Below are 13,253 nucleotides of genomic sequence, written 5' to 3'. Positions count from 1 at the left end.
ACTTGGTGGAATATAGAAGGGTGAAAGAGACCACGATGTTTTCTACATGAAACATATGGGAATCTGAGGGACTTGGCAGATTAGATACAAAAAGTTTATTTCCCCTTGTGTAGGAACAGAGGGCATGATCATAGAATAAGAGGTTGCATGTTTATAACAGGGATGAAAAGGAATTTCTTCTCTCAGAGAGTAACTGATCTGTGGAATTCTTACTGCAAAGGACTGTTGAGGCTGAACTGTTAAGTCTATTCAAGGCTGAGACAGACTGACTTTTTATCAGTAAGGGAAATCAAGAGTTATGGTGAAAAGGTAGGAGACTGCAACTGAAGATTATCCAATTACCCATGTTATCAGTGAATGGCATGGCAGATTCAACAAGCTGAATGGCTTCGGTCCGCCCTTATGTCTTGTAGTAACAGTTTCTGTCCCCTTATCTAAAGAAGTATATACAGTACTAGTATTAGGCGCAGCTCAGAGAATTTTTACTTATTTAATCCTATGTATGAAGGGACTCAGTTGTAAGGAGACATTGAGTAGGTTGGGTCTGTACTCATTGGATTTTATAAAAATAAGAGGTGATCTTATTTAAACATATCAGATTCTTAGGAAGCTTGATAGGTGAAAATATTGTTTCACCTTGTGGCATGAGGAAACATTTCTTCTCTCAGAATTGAGTGAATCTTTGGAATTCTTTACTCGAGAAGGTTGTAGTGACCCAGTCATTAATTATATTCAAGGCAGAGATAGACAGAGCTTTAATAAGGTTGGGAAGCATCAGTTATGGCAAGAAAGTCGAGATGAGGATTATCAGATCAGGCATAATCTCATTGAATGGTGGAAATTACTTGATGGGCTGAATAGCTTACTTCTGCTTTAATTCTCATTGAGTAGAGTTAAATTTCAAAATCTGCAGACAGTTAAATATATAGTGAACTCCACGGATCATAATATAGAATATTAAAAGGATGAAGAAAAATGCAAGTACATGCTGAAATTTACTGCAGAAAAGTGTCAAGTGATCCATTTTATTCGGAATAACATGGAGACAACAAAATATACATGTTACAATTCTAAAGAGGCTTCAAAAGCAGAGGGATCCAAGGATTTAAGTGTAAAGACAAACTGACAATGGCAAGACAAAGTTGAAAGATCTGTTAAGAACGCATGCAATATTCTACAGTACTCTAAATTTTACTTATAGGTGCATGGAGTATGGAATCAAGGATGTTATGTTAACTCAATATTAAATATTGATTCAACCTAAGCTAGAGTATTGTAGCTGGTTCTGGATTCCTCATATCTGGAAGTTGTGAAGGTATTTGAGAGTGTGTGGAAAAGATTCATTAGAACGGTTTCGAGGGTTGAGGAGCTTTATTTATTTAGATAGTTTGGAGTAGTTTAAATTGTTCTCCTTGGAGAGGAAAAGTCTGTGAGCAGAATTAATGAATGCATTCAAAATCATGAGTAGACAAGGTAAAGTAGAAATGATTCTGATTGTTACAACAAATGAGAACAAGAGAAGACAAATATAACATAATTGGCAAAGGAAACAATGGCGATATCAGTTAACAAAGTTGCTTAGGACGAGGTTCAATTGAGGTTATCCAGAGTAAAATGGATTACTGTCTGAAAAGGAAGAATGTGCAGGGCAATAGGGATAAGGTGGGAAAATTGCACCTGGAGGTACTGCTCCTTCAGAGAATGGCCTTCCAAACTGTAATAATTAGCTGAGTAAATGATTTTCAATTCTAAGTACCTTTTCAACTTGTAATCATGATATAACTAATTCTAGCTAACCATGATACATAGTGGTACATCCATCTGCACAGTTTCTAAATATAGATAAGTTTGTCACTCTCAGGAACACTACCAAATGTCTTGAGAATGCTTGAATGAATCTTTACTCACTGGCCATGACTTCAATACATTTCAGGTGCTAACAATTCTATGTGAAACCAAACACCTTCCAGAATGAAACCAATTTCTGTGTGTAAGTAACATATTCCTAGACCTATTTGTCCTTTTTAATCCACCTTGATCAACAAGCTTTTTAAAAAGAACTGGGTTTGATTGATTTAAAGCCTTTGCTAAAGTATCTACAATTAAAAGCTGCAGTCTTTGATTTATGAACACTGTATATGTGCATAGAACTTATTGTTGATAATGTGTTCAAAAGTTCACAATATACTTGTATTTTAAAATTATAGGATGGATTTTCCAAGTTAGCATGCTGAGCTCATAATCCTGCATTTGGAATAAAATATTGGGAAACCTATGTACAGACGTTATTGACCAATCACGTGATTTTCTGCCTATTATAATTAGCAGATGTAAAATTACCTTAGCATGCTATTCTCCAAATCCAAATTGCCAATAGTGCTTTCCTTACTGTAGTCTACCAGTATTAGGAGTGTTAATTCATCAAATCTATTGAAATGCAAAACTATAATTTGTTCGAAAAAAACTGATTTCCTTCATTAATCTGAATCTTCAGTGCCAAATTTTAAATTAGGTTTGGAATTTTTATGATGTATCATTTAAAATGGCATGATTTCATTAAAGTTGCCTTGCATGTTCAATGAATTTGTTTTTCACTGAAATGTTAACAAAATGAATATAAGAAAATGTTCAGGAGGATATTCCTAGTTTGAATTATATCAAAATGTTGCATTTGGTTCACAACTAGTTTTGGATTGCTTATTTTTCAATTTGATTTCATGTACTAATTTTAATTTTAGAAATATGGATATAAATGTCACATGAATAGCTTTTTACTCTTTATCTATAGAGCTTGCAACTTGGGAACAAGATTTCTTTTCAGCATGTCCCCAATCCCAGGACAAACTATTAAGAACTATTTGTTATCATAGCCACCTGACTGCAGTTTTCAGAAAAATAGGGTTAAAATTTTAGACTATAACCTCCAAAACACAAGTAAACACTATAAAATATCTCAGAATCTCTGACAATAAAAACTGTGCTTGATTCCTTCAGTTACCATAAACTTTGGTGGAGTTATTGGGCCTCATCCAGCAGAGTCACATTACTGGGTGTGCATATACCTCGAAACCATCCTTGAATTAATGAATGGAAAATCATTTACGGTGCACAAGATGTGTAATTCTTCTGATTAAGGCTCACAATTGGATGTGTGAAGTTAGAAAATTAACCCTTGTTGTTATACATGCAGCACAGCAAATCATCAGTGTAAACCACAATTAAACTCTCCATAATGACCTTCCCACTGGAATGAACAATTTAGACCTTTTGAGGGTAGCTTGAAGCTTGATATTTCACTTGTTAACTGTTTGTTCATAATACATTACTTGGCAAATAATATTCTAAAACAAAATCAAAATTTAAAAAGAAAAGGTTGCTGCAAATACTCAACATGTATACACAGAGGAGTTTGAATAAAAGGTCACAATTTGGAATTTTAATTCTGTTTCTCTCTCTCTCAGCCTGATCTGCTGAGCACTTCCTGCATCCTCTGTTTTTAGTTCAGATTCCCAGCATCCTCATTATTTTGTTTTGGTTGAAAATTTCATACTGCATCGAGATATATTCCACTAATAGTTAAGAGTTAAAAGTCATCAATCTAAATAAAAAGACATTTTGTACACTTTAGGATTGCTGATTTATGGAAAACGAGTCACCAAGTGACACTGATTAATTTATGCACTAGAGACATAGGTATAAATCAAGTATTCTGCTCATGATAAAAATAATGTTTTTTTTCTATAAAGCATTGATGCATACTTTTCACTCTATTTATGCAGTTTGAATTTATGATTAAGCATTCCTGGCACACTGTTTTGTTTAACACCAGTGTATGTCAGGAACAGGATGCATTCATAATGAACCGAACTTGAATCTTTGTAGTCCATTTTGTGCATGTGTTGAAAGAGCTCCACTGAGGCCAATGTTCCATCACCAAATCATCTTTCATTTACATGAGCACAGCACTTGACAGTGATCCTGTTTCACCAGAGCCAGCTATCAGAGTGAACAGAACCTATGACACTCCTGTTTATATCTGTCACCCAGGGCTCCTTGATTGAACCTGCTTAACAACCCTAATCAGGGAACTCATAATCTATGATATCCACCTGGCTGACTTTGTTACAATCACTACAGTATATCTACAGTTGTTTTAGGGAGGTAGTTGCACCGCTTTGACTCAGTGACAATGGAAGAGTTCCAACTTAGGATGATGCATGACTTGAAGATAAACTTGTGGATGGTGGTATTCCCATGCCACTGCTGCCCTTATTCTTCTGGGTGGTTGCGGTTGTGGTTTTGGAAAGCACTGCAGAGGGGCATTTGACAAATTTCTTCAATCTTATTTGTGGGTAATACACTCTTATAATGTGCCAATGACAGAGAAAGTGAAGAATGAAGATTTTAGATGGTGTGCCAAATGGCTGCTTTGTCCTGTTTGGTCGTAAGCTTCCCAATTGGTTTGAAGCTGCACTCGTCCGTGTGAGAGGGGACTTTTCCCTCACAATGTGGCTTGTGACTAGTAGATGAGAGACAGCACTGAGAAGTCAGGAGATAAGTTTCTTGTTACAGAATTCTGAGTCTTGGACATTGCATCAGCAATAAGTTGCACACAGGTTAATTTTCTGGTAAATGGTGAGACACCTATCCCCACACTAAAATGCCACAAATAACAATTGTGTTTGAGTGAGGGCAATGGTACTGAATGGCAAGACAAGCTATTAGATTCTCTCAAGGCTGGTTTCACAGTCTGGCATATGTGTGCTGCCACTTTTCAGCTTATACCTGAATACTATCCGGGGTTTGATCAAGGTGGATATAGGCAGTTTTTCACATACACAGGAATTGTGATGGGATGCCTTCCACTCAGTAGTACAGAAGTACAGACATTACTTTGCCTCAGTTTTCACAGTGGGCGACAAATAGTACCACTCCTGTTGAAAAAGGCAAACCAGAGGCAGTAGATAAGTTAGAATTTAGAGCAATCAACATCGATAGGGAAAAAAATACTAAGCAAACTATTAGGATTGAGAACAGACAAGTCACCTAGGTCTTATATCCTACATCCTAAGGTATTAAAAGAAGTGGCAGTGGAGATAGTAGATCCATTTGTTACAATATTCTAAAATTCTCTGGATATGGAAAAGGTCCCAGTGGATTGGAAAATAGCTAATATAATTCCCTTACTCAAAAAGGGAGGGAGGCAAAATGTGAGAACTTACAAACCAGTTAGTTTAACATCTATTGTTGGGAAAGTTTTAGAATCAATTATGAAGGAAGCAATATCAGGACATTTGGAAAGTCAAAACACTATCCATCAGAGTCAGCATGGTTTTGTGAAGGCTGAATTATGTTTGAATAATTTGCTAGAGTTCTTCAAAGATATAACAAGCAAAGTGGATAATGGGGATGCTATAGATGTAATTTATCTGGATTTCCGGAATGCATTTGGATAAGATGCCACACCAAAGGGTAATTGACAAGCATGGATCATATGGATTTAAGGATAATTTATTAGCCTGGATAAATGAAGGACAGAAGGCAGAGAATCAGGATAATTTTTTTTTCTGGATGGCAAGATGTAACTATTGGGGTGTCACAGCGTTCGACCCTTGGGCCCCAGCTTTTTACAATCTACATTAAAGACTTGAAAACAGGGATAGAAAAATTTATACCCAAATTTGTAGATGACACAGAAACAGGCGGGATGGTAAATTGTAATGAGGAAATAAGAATCTTACAAATAGATATAGGTAAGTTAGGAGAATGGGCCAAAATGTGGCAGATGGAGTTTAATGTGAGAGGTCATGCATTTGGTTCAAAAAAAGGAAGGTGACCTATGATTTTAATGGGGAGAGACTGCATGGTGCTCTGGTCCAGAGGGATCTAGGTGTACTCATTCATGAGTCACAGAAAACTAGCATGCAGGTACAGCAGATAATAAAAAGAACAAATGAAATGTTGACTTTTATAGCTAAAGGAATAAAATATAAAGATTAGGAAGTATTGTTTCAACTATACAAGGTATTGTTGAGACTGCACCTGGAGCATTGTGCAGAGTTTTGATCCCCTTATTTGAGGAAAGATGTACTGGCATTGCAGGCAGTTCAGAGGAGGTTCATGAATTGATCCCAGAGTTGAGAGGTTTGTCGTATGAAGAATTTAGAAGAATGAGAGAGATCAAATTGAGGTATTCAAGATGAGGCATTTTTACCTAATTGCAGGAACCTGGAACACTTATCAATGATTTCAATGCCTATCATCTGATAGAGCAGGCCCAGATAATAGTCCTAAGTAAAGTGCCTGAGAAGAATATCCTACAAACATCTGACTCTTATTCATTGACCAACATTTGTACATGCTGGGCAAGGAAGAAATTAAGTCCTGTTTGACAGCTATATACTTTTTAGCAGCATTTTCACAGAATTTGCCAACCATCAGGTGCAACTTTGGTGGCAAAGTAAAGAGACATGATGATCAATGATGCCATTTCTCTGGGATATCACATAATCTCTGACCTCTGTTCTGACAAATGATCAGAAGAACTCAGGGGAAATTACTTTGTTGATTTATTTATGTGAAAATAAAAGCTTCTGAAGATTCAAACATTTCCTGCGTCTCTTTTGATCTTGTCTCTATCCCATCTGCTTACTTGCATCATCATATTCCGCATATGATTGATATTCATGTGTTTTTCTTTCTGATATGCTTGACAGCTGGGAGACTAAACTCCTACCATAAATGCAGCATAGATAAGAAATGCCACTTAATGAAGCGATGGACTATAACATGAAAACTATTCCTTATATTCACACTTTAGATCAAAACATAGGATAACGGCATTGATTTATTGGAAATCCAATGCAACAAGTGTAAGAAAAGTAAAAAAAAAATATCCTATAGCTTTTAGTAGAAATACATCTGGTTTGAGTGCAACGCCAGTACATGAGTGTGGAGAGTTAAATCAGTAAAGGACTTGTGCTCTGTAATCAAATAACCTCGAGAGATTTTGTTTTAATTAATGAGTAAAATAATTAGTTGTCACAACATTAGTACTGTATTTAACCAAAAAGCATCAACTGCCGAATGCTGTTAAATATACACTTTGACAAATGATTTATGCTTTGCCAAGAGCTGTGATCAGCAGTTAAAATGTAGGCTTATAAAAATTTCAACTGCAGCCATTGATTTAGCAATTAAATTTGGACAGACAAATACACAATTAAGCAAACACATGCACAATTATGCACCATGAAATACAAACCTACATATAGGCAAATACACATATATGAATATACACACCCATATAAATACAGACATACACCTACGCAAGTGGAAACACGTGGATGTACACACGACATTTGACAGAATTTTAACATCCAGGGGGAAAAGATCTGATGCATGAGAGGAAATGGAATGTAGGAAAATTGACATGAAACTATTTGCCTCTGTCATTTAACTGGTGTGTGGCTAGAGGTGTACAAGAGCCACCACCCTAAGCCTGATGAATGCGCCTGTCATTTCGATATGTTGAGAGGCAATTAATTGTAAACTTAACCAGAATTCTGGCTTTATCAGCCAGATGTTAATGTTTCCTGAGCTGTGTGAAATTCATCAGAATCGATAAGCAAGACCACAGCAGGGATAGATGGCTCTGTAAAATTGACAGGCTGAAAAGAAACAACTGTCTCCCTAACCAGATTAAAGGCTATTGCTGTCCTGGTTTGTTCTGTGAGTGAGCTTTCACTGCTTTACACATGTTTTCCAGCAGTTTTCTGAGAGTCTTTTCTTCATATTTTACAGCTTTTCAGAGCTGCCATCCTTCTTAGCAGCATGGGGACAGTTTATGCTGCTCTATCTTGGATTTCTGATGAGAAAATGAGTAGGAGTACAAACAATACCAGGGGCACCAGCAAAAGCAGGAGCAATACCAAGAGGAGCCTCAGCCACCATCTTCAGAGTTACATGATTTTGATCAGATAAGGTGGATGCGAAGAAGTGGGATAGACAGGCAGAAGATCAACTTTCTCAATATAATGGAGCATCTGGATACCAGGGACCCCAAACTTTCATTGTGTGCCATTTCTAAACTTCACAGTCTTCTGGAACATGATCTTTTCTTCCTGTGGACCAGGTAGGCATGATATGAACATCACCATATCTTGATGTCTTCACCTCTAATTCCTTCTGCAGAAATGCTGGTGCATCTCCCAGTTAACGGCGGCCACTTTTGCTCCAGCTGTTGTTTATATCCACTTTGCTGCTGATGAAGACAGAGCGAAGAGGCTCTTACCTTTTCTGTAGTAATTGGATTCCCACAAGTACAGGAAGTTAGAGACAGCACATAAGGCAATCATAGTTTGTATGCCACAAATGATTCCTGAGCCTTTACTTGCATTATTCCTGCACTGCAGTTAAAAGGCTGTGAGAGTGAAAGACTTGAATTGGAACTGACATAGGGGTTGTGAACACAGCCCAGACTATCACGAAAGCCAACCTTCCATCCTTTGAGTCCATCTACACTTCTCATTGTTGTGGAAAGGCAGCCAATCTCTTTGGGAACCCCTCCCAGCATGGTCAGAATCTCTTCCAACTTCTTCCCTCAGGCATAAGATACAAAAGCTTAAACATACGTACCAACATGTTCAAGAACAGCTTCATCGCCGCTGTTACTCGACTTCTGAATGAATGAGACTTTCACTTTGACAGATGTTGTTACGACTGTCACAGAGAGATACCTCTGGCTTTCTGTTGCTCTGGAGTTCCACACTCCCAAGGCATCACGGATGGATTGACAACATTTGTGAAATATGACTAAAATGGAAAGGTATGAAATGATGGGGATGACTGACAGTGTTGGCTGCTTGAAAGCAGATTTCAGATGGTGTTTTGAAAAACACAGAATTGCAAGAGGTGTAGATCTGGGGAATATTGTGGGGGGGAATGCTAGAATAGTCTGTGTGTAGGTCTGGCACCTGAAACTGGGATGTCAATAACCTTTCCTCTACTCATGTGCTCATTGAAACCTTTGGGATTTTGTGTCCAGGTTCAAGGGTCCACACTGTTCCTCACTTCATCAGTCACCTGGCTTGGCTTAAAAGGATGGTTATTTTCTCCCACTGGTGAGAAAAAAAAATGTTTCTCTGCAAACTTTCACATTCTACATAATGACTTCCAGTGAAATAGCAAAGAACTGGAGTGGGTGGGAAGGGTTTCAGAGTAGGGGCATCCATTCTTCTAGTTGTTGTGACCTTGTGAATCTATCTGCAATGTAGTCATTGTAACCCTATCCAGGAAGAATTTAAGTGATAATTCTTCCATCATTTGATGGATACAATTGTCATCATGACTGCAGATTTTGATTGATCAGGAAAACTGGAAGCCGATACTAATCCCATGTCTGAGTCAAGCTGTGACATATAAAACTTCTATTACAACTGGAATCCTAACTTGCTGCCCAACTTTCACAGTGGGAGCTGATAAATTCCATTTCAATCCTATCCACATACACGTAGACACATAGCAGAAGGATAATAGCTTGCAACTAAAAATACAATGAATCTTTTCACATGAAAGAATCAAACCTGTAGAATGTCCAGTTGTTTATATTTAAAGTGTACAATTCACATGTCAGGGTTAAGAATTCTGCATATCGAATTTGGTTTATTACACATCAGTTCTGAAGAAGAACTATAATTAGATTAGGCAAACGTTATTTGGTATCAAATATCAACACCCTCCCCATCTTGGTTCATTAATATCCTTTAAAGGCGTGTTCTGAATAAGGGTCACTGGACCTGAAATGTTAACTCTAATCTCTCTCCACAGGTGCTGCCAGACATGCAAACTGTTTCCAGCAATTTCTGTTTTTGCTTTTGGTTTGGTACCCAGCACCCACAATTCTTTTGCATTTTTGCTATCCTTACTTAGTCTGTCCTACATGTGACCCCAGCCCCACAGCAATATGTTGACTCAAAACTGCCCTTTGGGGCAATGAGGAATGAGCAATAAAGCTAGCCCAGCCCACATCCCATGATTAAATTTTAAAAAAATATATAGGATGTATTTTCCTAGGATTTCTGGGAGAAACACCAGTATGCATCCAATGCAGTATGATGTCTATGAATTGTACACTGCAGCCCTGACTATTTTCTGTTTCAATCACAGAGTCACAGAGTAATAGAGTCAGAAAGCATGCAAACAGACCCCTCGATCGAACCAGTCCATGCCAACCATGTTTCCAAACTAAACTAGTTCCATCTGCCTGCCATATTCATGATAGTATCCAACTGTCTTTGAAACATTCTAACTGTATCTGCATCCATCACTTCCTCTGGCAGTTCATTCCACACACTAACTCATCTCTATCTAAAAAAAAATCCCCTTCATGTCCTTTTCTAAATCTTTTCCCTTTCACCTTATTTATGCCCCTCCTGATTTTATGAACCCCAGTAAGGTCATCCCTCAACTTCCTACACACCAGTGAAAAAAGCCTCAACCTATCGAGTCTACTTTTCTAACTCAAACCTTCCGATCCCAGCACTAGCCTGACAAACTTTTCTTGAACCCTAGTGATTGACTCAAAAGACTAATTAGTAGAAAGTGTAATAGAATCATTTCTAAACTGCATTTTGCAATCATCTCAGCTCATATCTCTGTAACTGTCGAAATCCCAATGAAAGAACAAATTTCTTGGCAGTCATGCATGTGGTGAGTTTGTTACCTGTTAAAGTAGCTCTTGATGCTTAAATCTCTTCAGTGTTAAGTTGACAACACTGGCTGGGAGTCTACTCACTCATATCCTTTTGTAGCAAGATAGCAGTGCCTCCCATGGACTAACCCATCATCTGCCTTGGCAGGATGCTGTGAGAATCATCAGCAGGGAGCTCGTCAAGACTTCAAGCATGAGAGGGTTGCTGCAGCAGTTCCCACGTGCAGAATAATTTAAAAGCATAAATGTGGCATTATAGCTTTTACAGCTGTAGAGAATCCAATTATGTCCCGGTTTGGAAGTTATTGATTGATAGTTCTATTCGGTGTTTAATAATGATTGCATTTTCCCTAATTTGAAACAGCAAAGCAGTTTTTGGTGTCATTACAATGAATCAGTTTGGAGGAATTTTTGTTTGCTTTATTTTGTTGCCAAATAAATCAGAAATATACGTTCAATTTAGTTTTTTGTTCTATTTATGCTTAATATTTTACAACATAACATGATGTCCCATGCACATCTTCATGATACAAAGCATGAATCAGAGTCAAGTGACCCCAAATGGTTGACCTGCAACTTCCACATCTATAAAATCCTCAAAGAGATGTTCATTTACAACCACTTATGGAGATTGGAACTCATTTACTTTAAATAAATAAGAGGATTGGCAGAATAGTAGAAAGGAGGATGTCAGTTGAAAGGTTAATTTCTTGCCGTGGGACTTCGAATGATAAAGCATTGTAGTGCAAGCATGTCTAATTTACAGGCCAGGAGCTCGAGTGGTAATGTTGCCAGATGAAGAAAGGCATGAAAGAAGTTGGCGGGAACATTTGGAAGCTCAGTACTGGTGGGATTGCAAAGAGGAAATACACATGAAGATTTGGGGGTTACCTGGAATACCAGACCACTCAGTCTATGAGGCATGACCTGTGTTGTTTTTCGTCCCTGTCTGAATTGCAAACATACAATGGAAATGAAAATTGACTGTGACCTGCAAGAGTGGGGTGAGTTTTTGTTTTAATCTGCCTGAGCATACATATGAGCAATACAATTAAGGGACTGTTACTTTAATCAGGCACTTTCACAATAGAGGTTTAATACATCTGTAATCAAAGTACCCTGCAAGTGAAATAAGTGCAGTGCTCAATCAAGTATGATAAAAATCTTGGTGAAAAGCAATCTTCACCTTGTCATTGTCATTGAGCACAGTGATCTCTGTGAAGCAGAAGTCATCACGGATGACTTTAAAACTGACAACTAAAGGACACAATTCATGAAGTTAATTCAAGGTATGAACACACTGATCTTCTCACAGGTAGCACTATATTTACTACACTGTTCTTATATGCAATGCTACCTGCTGGGGATGGATGGGCAAGGTTTCAGATGTCTGGCCTCATCATCTACTAATGATGTGCAACATCGCTTGTGCTATGTACATCAAAATGAGGTTCACTATGCTAATGGTCAAACAACTATCCCTGTTTTCACATACAACATGAACAAGTTCTTTTACATTGGTATGCTTGTGAATTCAGGTGAGTGAAAGGTATGAAGTTTTAAGAAAATACTCAAATTATGTATCATTATGTGACTAGATGTCTTTTAAAAAGAAAATTGATGTTAGTCTCTATCAAAGTCAATTGGACAAGTTAGAGACTGTTAATTTCTTAACTGCAGCTTTCCATCATTGTGAAAAGTCAGACCTACCCCTTGTTAACATTAAGGGCATTCAGTATAATAAGAAGTTTGATCCCAATCATAGATCTTGTATCAAGTTAAACCAGTCAAGTTCCATTGACTCACTGGATGTATTCCTTCAATTAGTCACTGATACAAAACCTTACATATATTTTGCAGTGTCATAAACCTTTTGAAAATGGCAGTTTATGTGAAAATACTTACAGGTCATGACCAATATTTTCCATTTGCACAGAAAATATGAGACTGAATTTTTCCAAGAATTGGCTGAGTGTCAATTTTGGTGAGTCTCATGGGGGAGTTCAAATTTTGACTTTATAGTATCATTGAACCCTTATAGTGTGGAAGCAGGCCATTCAGCTCATTGAGTTCACACTGACCCTCCAAAGAGAATCCCACCCAGACACTCCCCTCCTACCCTACTCTTGTAACTCTGCATTTCCAATGACTAACTCATCTAGCCTACACATCTCTGGACACTGTGGCCAACTTAGCATGGCCAATCCATCTAACCTGCACATTTTTGAACATTTTGGGAGGAAGCCGAAGCATCTGGAGGAAACCTGTGTAGACACTGAAAGAATGTACAAACTCCACACGCACAGTTGTTCAAGGGTGGAATTGAACCCTAGTCCTTGGCATTGTGCGATAGCAGTACTAACCATTGAACCACCCCAAAAGATTTTGGTCAACATGCATCATCACCAATAGTCTCCATCCTAATATTGTCATCAAGGAACTTATTTGCATATGAGCAATGTAAGTCTGGCATAATTCTGAAAAACTTCCTACAACTAGGAGAAGAAAGCCAAGCCAGATGGCAAGATGCTTAACATCTGTA

Source organism: Hemiscyllium ocellatum, chromosome 2 (genome assembly GCF_020745735.1).
Source record: "Hemiscyllium ocellatum isolate sHemOce1 chromosome 2, sHemOce1.pat.X.cur, whole genome shotgun sequence".
In the NCBI taxonomy this organism is placed as follows: domain Eukaryota; kingdom Metazoa; phylum Chordata; class Chondrichthyes; order Orectolobiformes; family Hemiscylliidae; genus Hemiscyllium; species Hemiscyllium ocellatum.
This window is presented reverse-complemented; position numbering follows the sequence as displayed.